Source organism: Petaurus breviceps, unplaced genomic scaffold (assembly GCF_028583685.1).
Source record: "Petaurus breviceps papuanus isolate PSGF00001 unplaced genomic scaffold, PetGlider_PUasm1.0 90604, whole genome shotgun sequence".
NCBI lineage: Eukaryota > Metazoa > Chordata > Mammalia > Diprotodontia > Petauridae > Petaurus > Petaurus breviceps.
Window position 1 is genome coordinate 287,790 of NW_027187285.1, and position 20,245 is coordinate 308,034.

The 20,245-nt window shown below is 39.6% G+C and overlaps 1 protein-coding gene and 1 long non-coding RNA gene across 2 annotated transcripts in view; one reads left to right on the forward strand and one right to left on the reverse strand.

Moving 5' to 3' along the window:
* Positions 1-20,245, reverse strand: part of CLSTN2 (calsyntenin 2) — a 982,335-nt gene that overhangs the window by 103,820 nt on the left and 858,270 nt on the right. The gene's annotated exons all lie outside the window — the stretch shown is intronic.
* Positions 11,683-20,245, forward strand: part of LOC138142824 (uncharacterized) — a 47,553-nt gene continuing 38,990 nt past the window's right edge. The window contains exon 1 of the long non-coding RNA XR_011163547.1: positions 11,683-11,859. This is a non-coding gene — a long non-coding RNA (uncharacterized lncRNA). The remainder of the gene's footprint in view (positions 11,860-20,245) is intronic.

Here is a 20,245-nt window from a genome sequence, read left to right on the forward strand (position 1 = left end):
CTTGATCTGGGAATTCCAGAACCTGGCTATAATATTCCTAGGAGTTTTCTTTTTGGGATCTTTTTCAGGAGGTGATCAGTGGGTTCTTTCAACCTCTATTTTCCCCACTGGTTCTAAAATATCAGGGGAGTTTTCCTTGAGAATTTCTTGAAGGATGATTTCTAGGTTCTTTTTTTTTTGATCATGGCTTTCAGGGAGTCCAATAATTTTAAAATTATCTCTCCTGGATCTATTTTTCAGGTCAGTGGTTTCCCCAGTGAGATATTTTCACATTGCCTTCTATTTTTTCATTTGTTTGGATCTGTTTAATAGTATCTTGATTTCTCATAAAGTCACAAGCTTCCATTTGCTCCAATCTAATTATGAAGGATTGATTCTCTTTAGTGAGCTTTTGAGATTCTTTTTCCATCTGGCAAATTTGGCTTTTTAAGGCATTTTTCTCTTCATTGCTTTTTTGAGCCTCTTTTGCCATCTCAGTCTATTCTTTAAGGTGTTATTTTCTTTTCAGGTTGTTGACTCACTTTTCATAATTTTCTTGCCTCATTCTCATATATCTTCCCAATTTTTCCTCCACTTCTCTTATTTGACTTTCAAAATCTTCTTAAAGCTCCTCTATGGCCTGTAACCAGTTCATATTTTTCTTGGAAGCTTTTGTTGCAGGACTTCTGACTTCTATGTTTTCCTCCCATTCCATGCTTTGATCCTTTTGTCCCCAAAATAGGAGTGTAAAGTTGGATTGCTCTGCTTGCTTTGCTTCCCTCATTTGCTCATGTTGCCACTCAATTACTTGACTTTTGGGCTTTTTGCCACAGTAGGACTCTGCTACCAGACAGGGGAGCTTTGTCCCAATCGCTGGGGTTTTCTCAGCTGCTGAAGGTATTAGTTGGGTGCCCTCTCTAAAGCCTCCATATGCTCTGGCAAGCTGGTCACACACCCCAGGACCTCCACCCTAGACTGCAATCCAGATCCAAGCAGGTTAAAGCAAGAGCAATATTACCCCTCAGACTGGTCACTTGGTCCCCCTTCAATCTGCAGGGCAGGAGCTGAAACTGTCACATGGCTGCAGCTGCATGGCCACTGTGCCTCAGCCACTTCTCACCCCGGGGGGGCAAAGGCCAACCACACTCCCAAACTACTGGGTCCCAAAGTCCACACTGCACTGACCTCTCACTTTGTTCTTAGCATTTATGTGTTGATAATTTTGGAAACTGCCAAAGCTGCTGGTGATCTGAAGTCCCTCCAGCCAGTGGCTGGTCTAAACCTTGGGCTCATGTGGGGCTCGGTTTGGCTCCCAGAGTGCTGTGCTGGTCGATTCCTGCTGGCCTGCTGGGCTGTCCTCAGCAGGAGGTTAGCTTTTCTGTGTCATTTTATGGTTTCTGTAGCTCCAAATGTCTTCAGAGTCACCTTTTACATGAATTGATGGAGGTGGAAGTCAGATCTCTACAGAAGTCCTGTTTATATTCTGACATCTTGACTCCACCCCCCCTTCTGAAACATTTTGAAGCTTGAAGTACACTGATGGAACACAAATACTTTTCTTGAAGGTTTTGAGTCAGGCAATTAAGAAAAAGAGGGGAGCAACTAAGCCCATTTTCACACCTAAATTATGAGAGCTAATAACTATATATATTCATTATTATTTTAGATTATTTGGATATTTAGAAAAATTGCAGAAATATTTTCTCACAGAATCCCTATTTATATCACATGGAATACCAGGGTTCCTAAGAAAACACTGCTGTACATTATTTTTCTTATTTTGCAGATGATGAACTGAGCTCCCTGGGCCTCAGTTTCTTCATCTATAAAAATAGGTGGTTGGATCAGATGACTCAAAGGTTCTAAAATTTATGACCCAGTAATCCTAACTAAATACAAGTAATTTACCTCAAGAATACACAGCTAGTAAGTGTAGGAATCTTTACTTAATCCTAGCTTTCAAAAATTGCTTATTTTTAAAACTATAGCATAATCTAAGATTATTTTAGAAGCCCTTTGGAAGATGTTTAGAAAGGGGGAAAGACTCTAAGTAGAAAGACCTCCTAGCAGTCTGTGCAATACAATCCATGTAATGAGGTTCTGAATTTGTGCCTTGTGAGCATAGATTCATACTGACAGTATCCCTGGGACGTACAGTTATTTACCCTCTTTTAGTGACTAAGGTAAAATAACTTTCTCCAAGTATCAGAGCTACCAACAGAGCCAGGACTAGAGCCCAGATCTCATGACTGTAGGCCAGGCTGCTTTCTTTAGGTCAGAGTTGACATGATGGAAAAAAATGCAGGCAAAAGTAAGAAAAACATAGACAATCTGAACCTTTATTTCTTCTTGTCTTTAAGAAGTATCATTGTTTGGTAAACAGTTTTAGAGCCTGACCCATTGTTACCTATCATGTCACTATCAAAAGTTCATGCATTAGCTTGGAAGTTTTTACAGAATTTCCCCTCTCCATTTAGGCATTGTCTGAGCTTTTAGAAGTATGATTTGCTGTCACCTTTTGGATGTAGACTTTGATGTTAAAGGAAGGACTGTAATGTTATATGACACAGAGAGCCGGAAGGAGGCATAATTGTGAAAAAGAATGTTGTTTTCCAGACCTGGCCTCCACTTACATCCTTCCCCAGTGCTTTCATGCTTCTTCTTCTGCTGACCATAGCCTTCATGGGATTACTCTATGTTGGCCCATCCTCCATAGGCACTATCTTAAAACTCTGTACTGTTCTTTCTTTTCCAATCCCACATCAAAGCTTATTCTGCACTGTCCCATCTCCTCAGGTTCTGTTTCCTTTGGGGGCCAATATCATAGAAGATTGTAATTTTAAGGAAGATCTTTTCCTAACAGATAATAAAGAGCCCAACTCCCTTGTTTTGCAGGCCCAAGAGCCCTTGCTGATATCGCCACACATTCATTTATTGGCAAAGCTAAGGCGAGAACCTCCATCTCCCATCTCCCAGTTCAAGGCACTACAATACAATGCTCCCTGACAAATTATATTTCACTGCTCAGTTAATGGATTATGAAACTGTAATCCATTGCTTTTCTCATCTTAACACAGATGCATTTTAATGACATCTTTCAATGCCTTAGCCTAATATATCAGTTGATTCAAGGAGCTGTATTTCATGCATGCTCCATCCACCATTTAGATTACAATTATTCTACAATTGATTAGACAGTCTTTAAGAGGTTCTGTGGCCTGAAAAAGTCATCAATTGGTGGCCAGTCTAGTGATATCTCTCCAAACTTAGCTAGACTGGTCCTCGGATGATAGACATAGAATCTATCACCAGTCTATCCTTGAAACTCAGCAGCTTAGCAAGACCTATCAGAGCTTGGCCCTTATGTTTCCTCTTACTGTGGAAGCTAATACCACCCTTAGGCTCTCAACCCAGGTATCATCCTGGATCCCTCCTTATATCTCAACCCTCATATTCAAGCTGTTGCCAAGGCCTGTCTATTGCACCTTTGCAATATTTCTTCAATATACCCCCTTTTCGCTTCTGACCCTGCCACCAATCTAGTGCAGGTCTTCATCCCCTCACACTTTAATTTCTGTAAAAACTCACTAGTGGGTCTGCCTCAAGGGTCTCTCACTCCAATATATTCTCTATTCTGACACTGAAGTGATTTTCCTAAAATGCAAGTGTGAGCACATCACACCCGCTCCCCCACTCATCAAACTCCAGTGGCTTCCTATTACTTTCAGGAGCAAACACAGAATTCTCTGTTTGGCATTCAAAGTCCTTCATAACCTAGCTACCTCCTAACTTAGCCTTCTTACACCTTACTCCTTAACATGTAATAATCCAATGACACTGGTGTCCAGGCTGTTTCATGAACAACACACTGATCTCTTGTCATTTTCTCTGGCTGACCACCATGCCCAGAATGTTCTCTCTTCTCTGCTCTAACTACTGACCTCCCAGGCTTCTTTTAAGTCCCAAATAAAACCTCACCTTCTAAAGGAAACCTTCCTCAGCCCCTCTGAATTCCAGTGTTTTCCCTCTTTCAATTATTTCCTATTTATCCTCTATGTAGCTTGCTTCCTGTCTTCCCTAGTAGATTTTTAGCTCCATGAGGGCAGAGACTATCTTTTGCCTTTTAGAAAAATGGTTTTTTTTGTATCCCCAGCACAATTCCTGACAACATGGTGGTGCTTAGTAAATATTTATTAAATTGAATACAACCCAGAGAACCTCTATGACTAACAGTAATGGAATTTGAAGATCCCCTTGTATTGGAAAGCTAACAGGTACTTAGCACTTAGTTCTGAGCTCAGATTGTGTCAAGTATTCAGACCCAGAACTTGTGAATCCCACAGTGGGAAGGACTTCCTAATGTAACAGGAGGGTGCTGGATCAGAGAGGAGCTAATACCTTATATAAGGAAAAGCACAAGCTGGAGAGTCAGAACTTCTTGGAGCAAGCAGAATGGCTGAGGCTGGAGAAAGTGATTTTGATTTTGAGAATGCAGCTTATGGTGGCAGAGTTTCTTCTGAGAGTCAGATGGAGCTTCTGCTGAGACTCTTCCTCTGCGAACTTCTGCTGAGAGCTTCCAAGAACCAGGCTGAGGAGCTACCAACTTCTTTTAGGTGCTGCCATAGACTTCTGAGGGCCAGTTAGAGCTGCCAAAGACTGAAGAAGCATCACTGTAGTGCTGGTACTTTGTCTGTTTTGGGTCTACGTTGACTCCATAGGCAGAAAGTGAATTAAGATGCTGGCAATGTGTATGAATGTTGTTATGGCTTTGTTAATGTGCATGAATGTTGTTGTGGCCTTGTTAAGCCTTGACTTCTCAGGAACAGACATTGTGAGGGACTTAAGGTGGACTGGACACTGTGAGCTTCAATATGGAACAGGAACTGCATGGAGAGCTGGACAAGGAACTAGTATCTGACTGCTGTTGAACTCAGGTGGCAGTTGGTTAGGTTTGGCAGGAGCTGGAACCATGGAAGTGAAACCATGGAAGCTGAGAGCCTGCCTCAAGTCAAGATGAAAAGACCTCTCCTTGGGTATTTAATGCTGACTGATGAGATTGTAACTTACCTGACCTAGGGGTGAATTTCACTGCATGGGTGGATGACTTTGACCTTTGTACTTTATGTCAATTAAGGAGGCTTGCCTCCTTAAGGGTGATTGAATTAAAGATTTACTAAATGAAGGACTTACTAAGTGAATGTTATCTTTTGCTTAAAACTATGTGACTGCTTTCATGAAAATTATGTGGCCATTTTAGTGATAAGTTGTAAAGTTATAATATTCTGAATGCCGTACTTTGTTTTCTATGAATGTTTTGTCTTGGTTTGTTATTGAATAAATAGAGAGTTCACTATACTGTGTAATCAGGACCTTAAAAAGCTGATGCTTCACAGCATCAGTCCTCTGGAAAGCTACTTGGACTTGGCATCAGGAAACTTAATGAAGGCTTTCAGGAGAGGATTTTAACTCAAGAGAATGATTGACAGAGCATTGGACACTTACTGTGGAAGGAAGAGTTCTTCCACAAAGGAAGATTTCCTTTTTGAAGAAAGGTCTCTTTTACCCCACAAGTCATTCCAAAAGCTGAATGTTTTGTAAGGTTAACCTCCTCTTAGAGTATCACTCATTTCATTTTTATCAGATGCAGACTATGAAGAGATCAGGTGAAAACAGTACAGTGTAGTGGACGGAGTGTTGACCTATGTTCACCCTCAGATACTTCCTAGATGTTTGATCCTGTACAAGTCACTTGAGTTTTCTCAGCCCTAGTTTTTCAATGACCTCTCTGTTTCCTTTCAGCTCTGTATCTTTGATTCTGGAGCCAGTCATTCTATTTGACTTCTGAACAACAACACAATTCTAACTGCCTCAGTATGTTAGAACAATGAGTCAGCATGTCACAGGCATCCTCCTGAAGGGTGAGTGCTTAGCATTTAATGAAGAGATCCAATCAAGCTAGTTACATACTAGACAGTTAAAGAGATTAAGTAATTAAGGCCCAGTTCCCTTGGTTGGCTCTGGAATGGTGCTTTCTAATCAGTAGATGGGAGTTGTAATGTGAAAAGACAAACACGTCTTCTCTTCTTGAGAAAAAGTAGGTCAGGATACCATTTAGAGACTGCAAAATCTCTTAAGGGCATGAAAACTGAGGCAGAGATGTGAACAGTGAGTTCAGAGAATTATGAATTAATCCATCCATGCCTTCAATCTTTCCAAGGCAGGTTTTCCCATAAGATTTCTGCCATTGAGTAAGGATTTCTGAGGTGAGCCTGTCCTTGAGTAATCTCAAGATTTCCAAAACTAAAATCCAGCCACTGAGAATAAACAGCTGTGAAAACACAATAATATTTCCTAAAGTTGATAAGAGATTTTGTGAAATCTCTCAGATCTCTAGAATCTGGGTAAGCTGTATTCAAGTCAATCTCATCTTAGATGGAAAAGTACAGTGTCTGAGAGTTGTATTAATCAGTGAAAGATTTATAGAAGAACTTTTATAAACTCATAACTGCTGGACATTGTTGTAAATGTAATAGAATATTTAGAAATTTAGAATTTGGCTAAAGAGTTAAGACCAACATTCACGATTTCACATTTCTTTCCTTCCAGTTCCTACTTTTATCACTCATTTTTTGTTGTTTAGTCATGTCTGTCCCTTTATGACCCCATGGAATACAGCATGCTAATATTAGCCATGGTTTAGTTTTGGGGTGTAAGTGTGTGTGTATGTGTGTGTGTGTGTGTGTGTGTGTGTGTGTGTGTATGTTTTGTAAAGATGCTGCAGTTGTTTGCCATTTCCTTCTTCTGTGGATTAAGGCAAACAGAGGTTAAGTGACTTGCCCAGGGTCACACACATAGCTAGTAAGTATCTAAGGCCAGATTTGAACTCAGTTCTTTCTTACTCCTGGCCCAGTGCTCTTATCTGCTGTACCACTTATCTGCCTCCTCTATCATTCTACCTAGGTGCTAATTATCCTCCACCTGGACTATTACACATAGACTCCTTATATATTTTTCTCCCTCCATCTTGGCCCCATTCAAATATATCATTCACACCATTGGCACATTGACCTGTTTTATGCATGGCTCTGGTCATATTACTCCTCTGCTCAAAAATCTTTAGTGGCTCCTTAGTACCTAGTCTGTAAAGTTCATGTTACTCTGTGTGGCATTCAAGACCCTCCATAATTTGAAACTACCCTCCCTTTTTTAACCTCATATTCCTCCTTTCCACCTTAGTATAAGGGAGGGGGTGATTGTTTAGGGGAGTCATTGATCAAGGCAAAGTCATTTCTTTGGAACATCTTTTACAAGAAGCCTTTTTCAACCCTCTTAATTCTGGTGCCTTCCCTCTACTAATGATTTCCTATTTATCCTGTGTATTGCTTACTTTGTTTGTTTATTTGTATGTTGTCTTTCCCATTGGATTGTAAGCTTCTTGAGGGCAGGTTCTGTCTCTTGCCGTTTTTTGTATCCCAAGTGCTTAGCTCAGTGCCTGGCACATAGTAGGTGCTTAATAATTGTTTAATGATTTATTATGCCCAGGGAATACAGGCTGCCCATTGATGTCTTGCTCATAATATGCAGAGAATTCCAAGATGACTGGGACTTAGGCAGACAAACTCTTGTTTAAGGGACCTTTCTGCTCTCTATTCTACAAGATTGAAGAATGAGGCCAATACATGCTATTCTTCCCACCCTAAGGGAGAAAATTCTCTTGGACTTTGAGAAAATAGACCATCATGTAGCAAAGAGCACTAAAGTGAGGGATGGTGGGTAGATAGAGCATATGCTCATAGGCAGTTTTCTCTTCCTAGAAGCAGTCTGATTGTAATTTGTGGTAGCATATGGTAGAGTCAGACATGTGCTTATATGTGGACTAAGAAGATCATTTGTGAACAATGTTCATGAATCCCAACTCCCACATAAAAAAGGGAAGATTCTGAATTTCCTAAGAAGCATAATCTCAGAATCAAGCTAGAAAAGGTAGATTTTCTAGAGCAGTGCATCATTGGTTATCCCACATTAAAAAAATTTCTAAGTTCAAGAGTTCAGGGAACAAGCCACCAGGTGGGGTAGGAAATCTTGATGCAGCATACCATTTGGAGAAAGAAGAGGATCAGTTACTGAGTTCCTCAATCAGTGCTCTAATCAGTGCCAGTGAGTGACATGCATAGCATAGATCTGATGGGAAGGAGATAACTTGTTTAGTGGTCCCAAAATATGTTTATCTTCCAGGAGGACTCAAAACCACATGGTAGAACTGTGAGTTTTAGGAATATCTTGTGGTACTCTGGGAATGAAAGATGCATTAAATGTCAAAGCACTGAACCTATGTCAATGCTGTTTATTTCTCATCCAGAGGGAGCTGATATGCCATTTGAGTTTCTTATCTGTATTCTGCATCTGTTCATGGGCTCCTATGAGTCCTCTATGTCTTTTACATTGTCTGTGGAATGAAATAAAGGCAGCTCTCTACCCATATACAGTGCCACCTTGAATGCCTTTATGGGATCTAGGGAACGTGGTGAATCCAGACACAAGTTCTACCATCAGCATATTAGAATATTTTCCTGGGGAAACTCCAGTCAGGAGACATGAACCAAAGAAAGAGGAAATGCCTTTTTGGAGTACATCCCCAGGATGGAACTCAATTTGAATGAATGGATGAGGTCATGGTCTTGTAGGGACCAAGGTTACAGGTTAAAATCCTTTGGTCTTCTCTGGATTGTGTTCCCCTTATTAAGAGAAAACATTGTTTTATTTCCCTTTTTTCTTCAAAATATTTTTTGTTATGGTTGTTTCATTTACTTTTTTTTTGTGGGGATGGAACAGACATTTACAAGTATCAAGATAGAGAAGTAAACCTATCATAACTTTTGTTATCCCCCTCCTTGAATGTAAGCTTGATGAGGAGCAGGAATATTCTATCTCAACTTTTTACCTCTCCCAGTACCCAACATAGTTATGTGTTGTTCAGAAAGCCTGTAACGTGTAAACAGAAAGGGACTATATTTTGAGAACTTTGTATAACCAACACATATGTTCACCCTCTAGATCAGGGGTGAGCAAACTACCAACCTAGGACTAAAGAATGGTTTTCACATTTTTAAGTAAAGTTTCATTGTATCTAAAAATGTAAAAACCATTCTTAGTTCTCCAGAAGCAGGATTTGACTTCTGGGTAATAGCTGTTCCAGCTCTACTCTAGATAAGCGGAATTGATCTCTGCTCCACATAGCCTTTATGTTTTTCGCTCATTTTTCCATATTCTTGGAATGCCCTTTTCCCTCTTTTCATCTGCTGAAGTCATATCCATTCTTTATTTGTTGTTGTTCAGTCTTTATTTGTGTCCCGACTCTGTGATCCCATCTGGAATTTTCTTGGCAAAGATCCTGGAATGGTTTGCGATTTCATTCTCCAGTTCATTTGACAGATGAGGAAACTGAGGCAGTGTTAAGTGACTTGCCCAGGGTCACAGAGCTACAAAGTGTTTGAGGCTGGATTTGAACTCAGGTCTTCCTGACTCCAGGCTAAGCTCTTTTTCTATTGTGCTACCTAGCCACCCTTCATTCTCTATGCCCAACTCAAAAGCTACCTCTTCCAAGGAGCCTCTGCTAAGCCTGTCATTTGGGGGCAGGGTGTAGATGGGAAGATTTTTCACTCTCAGATGTCACATTGTTTCATAACTCTAAAACACTTTTCATGTAATATCATGTACGGTCACCATCTTTATTAATGTCTTATCCTTTAATAGAGTATAAGTTCCTTGAGGAAAGGGACCATGTATTTGTCTCAGTGCCTAGAACAAGGCTCTAAACACAGTAGGAACTTATTAAATATTTGTTATCCCTACTGAAGCAATTAGAAAGTATTATTTAAATTGTGTAGTATGAACCCTATGAGAAACGAGTTCAGAATTCAGTCTAGTCATAAGTAATTGCATCATAAATCCTTAGGTGCCATCTAATACAACTCTTTCATTTAACAGATGAGCAAACCAAGGTCTACAGATGTTATTAGCAGAAGAAGGATTTGAATGCAGGTCCTCTGACTTCAGAGCCACTATCCACATCACCATGGAAGGGTGGCAAAGTGAATATAGCACTGGGCCTAGAGTTGGGAAGGCTTATCTTGGTGAGTTCAAATCTGGGCTCACACACCTGGGCAAATCACTTAACCCTATTTGCCGCAGTTTTCTCATCTGTAAAATGAGCTGGAGAAGGAAACGGCAAACTACTCCAGTAACTTTTCCAAGAAAACTCCAAATGGAGTCATAAAGAGTTGGACATGACTGAAAAACGACTGCACAACAACAAAAAATCCACTTTCCCCTTGTTATTTTGAAGAGAAAAATAAAGTTAGAACTTCCCAGAATGATTTTCCCTGGAAGTCAAACCAGCAACTAAATCCTTCTGAGGATGATCTTTGGTTTCACACTTCCCTGGGAATGACTTTGTCTCTGATTCCTCTGTCCTATTTTCTTAGTGCCTTAATCTGGTTGTGGAATCTGTCCTTATCATGAGGATTAGAGCTGGCTAGCAGGAACCCTTTCCAGCTTGGGTTCCTTGTCTGCCTTCCATCATCTCTTAAAAATCTGTCTGTCTGTCTGTCTGTCTGTCTATCTATCTATCTATCTATCTATCTATCTATCTATCTATCTATCTATCTATCTATCTACCTATCTGTCCATCTTTCCATTTTTTGGATAACTGTATTTCATTATAATTGTTTTCCTCTGCAATCCTAGGTATTTTATGCATTTAAAATCATTATTTGGAGAAGGGCTTCATAGGTTTCATCAGACCAGCAAAGGTATCCATGACACCTTTTTGTTGTTTTTGTTGTTTAGCTCATGAGTAACTGATAAAATCCTCACTATGGAAAAATTTCAAGCCAACTCAGAGGTAAAGGCCACCCATGAAAGCTTTGTGAGATGTCTAGCAAATATTGGTCATGTACATGAATCAATTTGTCATGTTGTCTTTTCTTCATGACCACAGTTCCTAGCAATGGTGCATGATAGTGACACTTTGTAATTCCAAAGCAAGAAAATAAACCTTTGACTGCATGGGAACAAATCTGTAATCTTAAATAATAACCCCAATTTGAATGTACAACTCTATAAAGTTGCTCTATTTTATTCCTTTGTTGGAGCCTGAAGTTCTCCTGCTGGCTAAAATGAAATATTTTTTCACTTCTCTAATCTGAATGGCAAATCACACTCATCCTTGCATGTCAGCACCCATACAGTGGAATGGAAAAAATAAACGACACAAAGCTAAACCCAGCCAGCAATGTACTTGGAAGTGATTTTCGTTGACTTTTTTTTTCTTATTAAAAGTGATTTCCTGGTTGTGAACTATAATTTTTTTTGTTGAGAAGCTTTCAACAATGTCATGTGTAAGATATTTTCTCTCCTTTCAACCTCCCCAGTAGTTGCAGCAGCCTCTGGTCTTACAGACAAGAAGGCCAAGATAGAAGTTCTACTTCTGACACTTACTGATTATAGGACTATAGGCAAGTCATTTAGCCTTTTAATGTCTCTTTGATGCTATAAGTTACAGATGAGTTGCTGAGCTCCATCAGTGGAGGGAATTTCCCCATAGAGTTTCCTATATTAATGAAATCATAGGTCTGAACAAAGAAAATTCAGACCAGAGGTAGATTTTTGAAAGGTGTTCCTGGTGACCCCTCACATGAAATCTTCATTCTTCCAGCTTTGCTCCTGACTTCTTCTGGACTTCAAAACCATGCCCACTCTACTGCTGGCTCATTGTGGAACTTCCTTTGGTACTTGGGCCTCCACTACCCTAGAACAGCCTACCTTGCTCATTTACTATGAAATACCCATCTATAAGGTCTGTTCCACTTTCTCCCATTGGTGAGTTTCTCTTGGAGTCTCCATTTTGTGGAGGAACTCTGGCTGGCCTGTGTTTTTTTCATCTTCCAGCTCTGTTCCTGACCTCCTCTGACTTTACCCTACCCCCCCTTTTCTGCTCTCTTTTGTATGTTGCCTTCCTCCACTGGAATGTAAACTTCCTTTTTTCCTTCTGTCTGCCCTCTCTTCCTTTCTTCCCTCTCTCTGTGGGAAATGAGTTCTTAGCTGATTTGAGATGATTTTTTACAAAAGACTCAAGCCCATCTGTAATTGGACAAATGTAGCTGCCTGAGATGAGAGGAAAAGGCTGAGGTGGCTATATAATATACTTAGAAAGGTCATTTACTCCAACTCCCTCATTTTGCAGATGAGAAAACTGAGGCTCAAAGAGATGTAGTGATTTGCCCAAGGTGATGCAGGTAGTAGTGGGGGTTCCATGATTAGAACTCTGATCTCATGACTCCAGTTTGGGGAACTTCTTCCAGATCCCTTTTAATTCTGAAGCCAGAAGTCCATCCTTAAGCACCTACTTTCAAAACAGTAGCCAAAAGCAAGCAGAAAGTAGGAGCATGGGCAGTTCTATGGTAATGTGTCACATATATTCCTCAAAAACACTGAGCTTGGGGGCGGCTAGGTGGCACAGTAAATAGAGCACTGGTCCTGGAGTCAGGAGGACCTGAGTTCAAATCCGGCCTTGGACACTTAACACTTACTAGCTGTGTGACCTTGGCCAAATCACTTAACCCCAAATGCCTTGCCTCCCCCCGCCCAAAAAGAAAAAAAAAAGCAACGAGCTTGGTAAAATCGTACAATAAAAACTACAGACCTTATGAGAGAAATAACAAACACAATGCTCAAAAACTTCATTAGTGATACATAATAGATTGTTGTTGTTCAGTGATGTCTTCGTGACCATGTGAACCATAGCATGCCAGGGCTGTCCATGGGGTTTTCTTGACAAAGATACTGGAGTGGTTTGCCGTAATTAAGGCAAGTCAGTTAAGTGACTTGCCCAAAGTCACCCAGCTAGTGAGTGTCTGAGGCTTAATTTGAACCCAAGTCTTCCTGATTGCAGGCTCAGCACTCAGCTCTGAGCCACCTAAATGCCTGTGTAAAACATAGGGACCTAATAAAAATAGTATCATAGTTTTATATTTGTGAAATGTTTAATAAAAACCTAAATACTCTGATCAATAATGGCCATGTCTGTGGCCTCAGTCTGCCTCTAGGTTGCAACAGCAAGTTGGATAGGCTGCAACTCCATCAGGCCAGAGACTATGTGGAGTAGGGGAGGGGGCAGTATGGACACAGCTCCTACTGCAACAGAAGCTCTACAATAAATTAAAAAAAATAAAATTGACGAAGACCCAAAGTTTGCTTGTGGAAGGGGCTGCTGGGAGGGTTCTAGCTTGTGAATTATTGTGAGGGGGGCAGTTTTCTGCATTCTCACTGTTTCTCACTGACATCACACAGAAACAAACTTGAAATTTGTATTATGCTCAAAATGTTCCCCAATATATCAAGGAAGTAAGAAATTTGTGTTTTCAAAACATGTATTTTAGCATAACTGATTGTATAAGATATACCTTGAGAAGAGCCTCATTCTTACTGAAACTATCTCAGTATAAATTACTGTTCAGAGTTTGACTAATTTATTTTCCAGGAAAAAGGAGTATCTTGGGGCATTCTGCTCTCAAAGTGAACTCCTAATCTCATCAAATGCCAGAGAAATTTGCTTTTTCTTCTGAAGGAAAAGCAGACCAGTATGCCTAGACATTCCTACATAGAAACACTTCACTCGTACACAGGAAATCCTAACTTTATCAAGATTAGCATCTGAGAGTGAGAAATTGGGCAAGACCAATGAATAAGTCACTCTGGTTTTAATGTCAGGCATATATTTCATGTTCTTAAAGAACCAATTACACTTTATTTCACAGATAAAAAGCATTAAGTATATCTGGAACATACTATGTTAGCAAGGGTTAAGATTGTGCCCAAATCCTATTTAAATGAACAGGCTTTTTTAATGCTTGGATGCTCTCCACATAGATAAGTCACTGTTGGACATGTAATAATGTATTAGTTTCATCACAGGGGGTCCAAGTAATAAAGGATAATGGGAAGTCCTTGCAAATTTTCTAAGTTGATCATTAACATGAACCCAGTCCAGCAGAGTCTGAGTACTACACTGAATATAACTTCTAGTTACTTTGTTAAGTAAAGTATAATTTCATGAAGATAGGGTTGAATTGATTGTGGAGTTGTGAACTGATTTAACCATAATTACTCTGGAGAGCAATTTGGAATGATGCCCAAAGGGCTATAAACCTGCGCATATATTTTTTGACCCAGTCACACCACTACTAGGTCTATATCCCAAAGAAATTTTAAGAAAAGAAAAGGAAAAGGACCGATTTGCACAAAAATATTTATAGCAATTCTTTTTTGTAGTGATAAAGAATTGGAAATTGAGGGGCTTCCCACCAATTGGGGAATGGCTGAACAAGTTGTGGTATATGATTGAAATGGAATACTACTGTGCTATAAGAAATGATGAGCAGGCAGATTTCAGAAAAACCTGGCAAGATTTGTATTAACTGATGCAAAGTGAAGTGAGGTGAACCAGGAGAACATTGTACACAGTAAAAACAATATTGTATGATGATTGACTGTGAATGACTTAATTATTCTCAGCAATACAATGATCCAAGGCAATTCCAAAGGACTTGTGATGAAAAATGCTATGCACCTCCTGAGAAAGAACTGATAGAGAGTGAATACAGATTGAAATATACTGTTTTTCACTTTCTGTATTTTTTTCATGTTTTTCCCCCACTTTGGGTCTGCCTTCTTTCACAACATGACTAACATGGCAATATGTTTTGTATGATTGAATGTGTATAACCCATATCAAACTGCTTATCCTCAGGGAGGATGGAGATGAGAAAATTTGGACCTCAAAATTGTTTTTAAATGAATGCTAAAAAGTGTTTTTACATGTAATTGGGGAAAAATAAGATATTATTTAAAAAAAATTGGGATGAAGCACATTATATTCTCTGGTTTCTGCCAATCATAGTGCCTCCAAATCCCTACACTGAGGGATTTGCCCAAAAGTAGAATGAATGGATGAAACGTTAAATATCATAGTGTTTTCGGGATGACAGTCTGTGAAGCGTCAAGCTGTCCGAGAACAGCAGGACTAGACCAATCACTCAAGCGGCTAACAGACATGCATTAAATGCTTACTACACGCCTGCCATTGTGCCAAGTGCTAAGGATACAAATAAAAAACAAAGGTAGTTCCTGCCCTCAAGAAACTTACATTGCAACCGCAGGACCTGAGATTGATATAGAGCACGGCGAAGGGAGAGCTTAGGTAACAGTCTAGTTGGATAAGGCTGGGGAAGACAGAGACACAGCCTCTTAACGGGGTTGGTTAGGAGAGCGTGCATCCGCTGGGTCAAGAACAGTGATCAAGAGAGGATAAGCCACCAAGGCAAGCAGAGGCTTGGTCAGTACAAAGCGGTCAGGACTCTCATAAAATAGCAGCAGCAGAAGAATCCGGGTTATGATCCGTCAATTAACAAGCATTTATAAAATGCCTGCAGTGTGCCACTACTGGGTGCTGCAGATACAAAGACGAAAGTGAAACATGCCCTGCCCTCAAGGAGCTTATAGTCTACTGGCAGCTATGGGTGGCCCAGTGGATAGAGCTCTGGACCTAGAGTCGGGAAGATCTGAGTTAAAAAATCCAGGCTCAGACACTTCATAGCTGTGTGAGCCTTAGCAAGTTGCTGAATCTCTGCCTCAGTTCCTCAACTGTGAATAGCATTTACAGAGTGAGCCCTATGTACCTTTTCTTAAACTAACATCAAGGTCATAAAATATGACACGTAGGATAACAAAGTAAAGGAATTATATTGAAATCTAGTTATCAGAATCTTTTTTAAAGTTCTTTCAGTCTCTGAGTAGAGGCTGATTCCTTTGTTGCTCAAGATGCTGAGAGTTGGAAACATGTTTCTTCCTTTAGGACTCAGCCCCTCTGCTTTGCCTCTCTCAGAGTAGGGGCCTAAAAGCTATATTAATACCACGACTCTCTTTAAAATTCTTTGCCTGCTCCAGCTCTTTAAGCTGGGGCCACTTGGCTGACTGAACCCCTCTGGATAAACAAATGTCTGCTCAAGAGTGGGGGACAGAGGAATTTAATGAGAACCAGCAAGCATGTGGACTTTCTGGGAAATTTATAGCTCAGCAAACTCATACAAAGCTTTCTAAAGCAACTTCTATAAAATGAGAATGTTATTCATAACAGTAATAATAAAGATGTGAGATACATAAGTGTTCCTGTAAACAGGTTGGAATTAGATCACTTCCAGACTGATAACGGGGATAGTGATAAGACTCTATAGGCTTCTCAAGTCCAGACCAAAAAGGAAGAGGAAGAGACAGAGTGACTGAGAAGGAAAAAGGGAGAAGGAGAGAAAGAGAAAGGAAGAGAAGAAGACAATGGTAGAGTAGGTTAGCCAGGCCTAAGACATATATACTTATTGTTCAAACTGCATGGCAATAATCAAGATACCCACCAGTACCTGGTGGCAGGAGGACACTATGGCTAGATGCACTTAGGTCTAAGTCACTTCTGTCTCAGTCCCAGTTTTCTCACATGTAAAATAAACAGACTAGAGTAGATGATACCAGTTTCCTTCCATCTCTAATAGTCTATGATTCTATAAAAAGTCTACAAATGTCTTGAAATGTCTCTTTAAATCAGAAATATAAAGTGATAAAGAATACACCTGATCAGGTGTGACTGGAAGGTGGTAGTATTTACGCATTCCTGGTTTTTATTTGCCTTTTATTTCCCCTATCTCCATTGGTACAAGATCCAGATGTGATGCAGAAGGTTCACTATGTGATGTACCCATTATGAAACATTATCTTCCACTGACAGTCAAATTTCTAAGCAAACAATACATCATTATTTAAGGACCTATAATTTTATCCTGATGTATGAACTCCCTCTACCACAACAGAAAGATACTCATCTAAAAGTTCTTAGGGAGTTGTCTGAAGTTTAGGGAAGGCTGTGACTTGCCCATCCATGGTCCATGCAGTTATTAAGTACTAGAGTCAATATTTGAGTCAAATATTTCTGGATTCTTGTCCAAGTCAAGCACTCTAACAACTGTACCATGATGCCTCTTTTTCTTTTCTTTTTTTTTTTTTTGGGGGGGGCAGGTTTAGACCTGTGATTTTGTTGGTTTAGGACAGAAGTATCATACTTGCTGCCTCAGCCCCCAAAACTCCCCACTGCTGCCTGAATCAGCTTAAAATGTAATTGGGAAATGTTTAACAAAATGAATAAAAATACAATACAACATGTATAATTTTAATTTGTGGTTTTCTAAGTCAGTTTGTGGCCAACAGGAATCCTTTTTATTTGAGTTTGACATCACTGGTATAGAGGACTTTCAGTGCAAAAACTACCTCAAACAAAGCAGGCTAGCTGTTCTTCAGTGCCTTAAAGAGTTATTTATAGAACCTAGAATCCAGAGTCACCTGGGGGCACTAGAGGTTCAGTGATTTGCTCAGGGTCCATAGCTTGTATGTGTCACAGGCAAGACTTGAACCCTGGTCTTCCTGACTCCAAGGGCAGCTCTCTACTTAACATACCACTCTGTCACAGCAACAGGATAATAATAGGGTTCACAAATGGAGAGGAACCATTGGAGCAACTGTTTTGAGCTTAACTTATTGGTGTAAAATTTTATTAATAGCTATTTTATCTATGGGATCAACTGGATCATCTTCATGAAGATCCAAATCAGTTGTTAAGCCAGCAGACATATGGTGCTCTCTGGTTATTTAATAAAACCTGATGATTTTTTAATCAACTTATTTATTAATTTATTTTAATTTAATTAATTTAATAAATTAATCAATTTATTAAAACAACTTTAGGAGGAAGATGCTATTATTAGCCCCATTTTGCAATGAAGGAAACAGGCAAACAGGTTGAGGGACTTGCCCCAAATCACACAGTTATCAAGTATCTGAGATGGGATTTGAATTTGGGTCTTCCTGGCTCTAATCCAGCATTCTATCCACTGCGCCTCCTTGCTGCCTGATTTTCATTACATTATCTTATCCATGGTCATAGACATTATTGCCAAGTAGCATTGGATATAATAAAAATATTTGGCCATCCAGATTCCCTAGGACTCTTGAAGATGGCCTATGTATTTGTGGAAAAAGTAAATTCTTTCCTCTTTTCCTACTTTTTTCTTCCTCTGTGAAATAATAGGAGTTTCTGCCTAATCAGAACAGTGGAATCTCTATGGGATATTAGTTCTTCCATAAGATAGAGCCATAGGTCATTGCCATGATAACAAGTCACTACATAAATGTCATTGGCTAATTGTGTGCCCTTCTTGAAATTTGGAGATTAAAAGGACATTTTTGTTTTTTTTTAATATACAATTTTCTACGTATGATTTCAATCTCCCCAATAAAGCTGCCTTTTCCTGAGCAACACAGTAATGCAGTAGCTTTCATAAGGAGGTCTTACCTCTAAATATGCATTGATTGTCAAATTGATGAAGGAGGTTTCATTATTTAAAGACATTATTAAATGGCATTTCCTTTAGCTAAAATAATGAGCAGTAAGTGTGACAATATTTGCATGTTATAACATTAAGGATGGAAATTGATGACTCAGAGGAAATTGGGAGGAACTAGTGACGATGGCAAAAACCAAACAAACAAAAGGCTTCACCTGCTGGGACTCCACATAGTCTCTTTTGAAGCCATGTCCAGCCCAGCAGCCCCAGGATGGCTGTTTTTCATGGAAGACATTTCCTTTCTCTAAGTTGGTTTAATGGTTTCTGAGAAGCAGCCCTACTTGTCCTAACCCACAGAGATGATCTGTACTCGGCAAGAATAGAATACGGAGGAAATTACTGACCAGGGGAAAGAGGACTGCTATTTATAACAGAGAGAAAATCCACCTTCTCCTAGCTTAAATGGTCTCTGCCTTCCATGATTCTCTTATTCCACTTATCCATCTATATTGCACATATTGGTACTTAATTGTTCTCAGATTGTTTCAGGTGAGTCAGTCTCATTTCCTCAATGAAAACATAATCTCCCAGAAAGGAAGGCTCCTGTGTTTCTTGCACATAGGCAATACTTACATAAAATACCCTTTGACTAATTAATAATTAGAAGAACAAATCAAATTTGTAGAACAGTTTAGAGTATGAAAAGCACTCTCTTCACAATGACTCTTAAAGTATTATTATCCCTATTTTATATGTGATGGAACTGAGGCTCAAGGAGGATAAGCGACCTATTCAAGACCATACAATAAGAATCTCAGCTGGGCTTTGAAAGTAGGACTCTTCTGACTCCAGCAGTGTGGAACAAAACCCTAGGACATCAGGTTTGTATATAGTCAAACCACACAGACTGCCTTTCTGTCTCTGATGGAGAAAAGCTGTTTATGTAACCACCACCAAGAAATTCTTTTGTGTGTTGTAAGTGCTTTTGGCCAATTTCACCTAAGTAATGGGTGTTAGACTTAGAATTTCCTTTTTGTATTATTTTTCATGTTCATCAATTTCCTTTCTGTCCAACATGAGAAAGACGGGGGCTGTCCAGACAATTTGTATTGTCCCAAACAATACAGAACTGTTCAAAAGTCTCACAGGGTTGCAATTAGAATAGTTCACATCGATAGAAAGCTTGACAGTTCTTAAAACACTATCCTTACAACAGCTAGGTTGTGAGGCAGCTAGGAGACATAGTGGATAGAATGCCAGGCATGAAGTCACAAAGATTCATCTTCCCGAGTTCAAATCTGGCCTCAGACATACACTAGTTATGTGACCCTGGGCAAGTTACTTAACCTTCTTTGCCTCAGTTTCCTAATCTGTAAAATGAACTGGAGAAGCAAATGTTAATACATTCCAGTATCTTTGCCACGAAAATTCCAAAATGGGGTCATGAAGAGTTGGGCACAGTTGAAATGACTGAACACAACAATAACAAATCCTTACAGCAACCTTGTATTAGAAGTATTTATACCTCATTTTTAGATGAAGTTATTGATGCCTAGTGAAGTTAAGTGACTTGTCCAAGGTGATATAGTTAATGAGAGAAAGAGGAAAGATTACAATCCAGTTCTTCTGAGTCCAGATCTAGTATTTTGCCATTATACTGCCATGGGCTCCCCCTCGCTGGAGGTGTCTTAAAAAAAAAAAAAAGACTGGAGAGCCAAACCTGTGACTCTGAGTTTCAGAGAACATTACTAGAATAACCTCATCAGCCTGTAAGATTTCATCTCTTTCTCTCTCTCTCTCTCTCTCTCTCTCTCTCTCTCTCT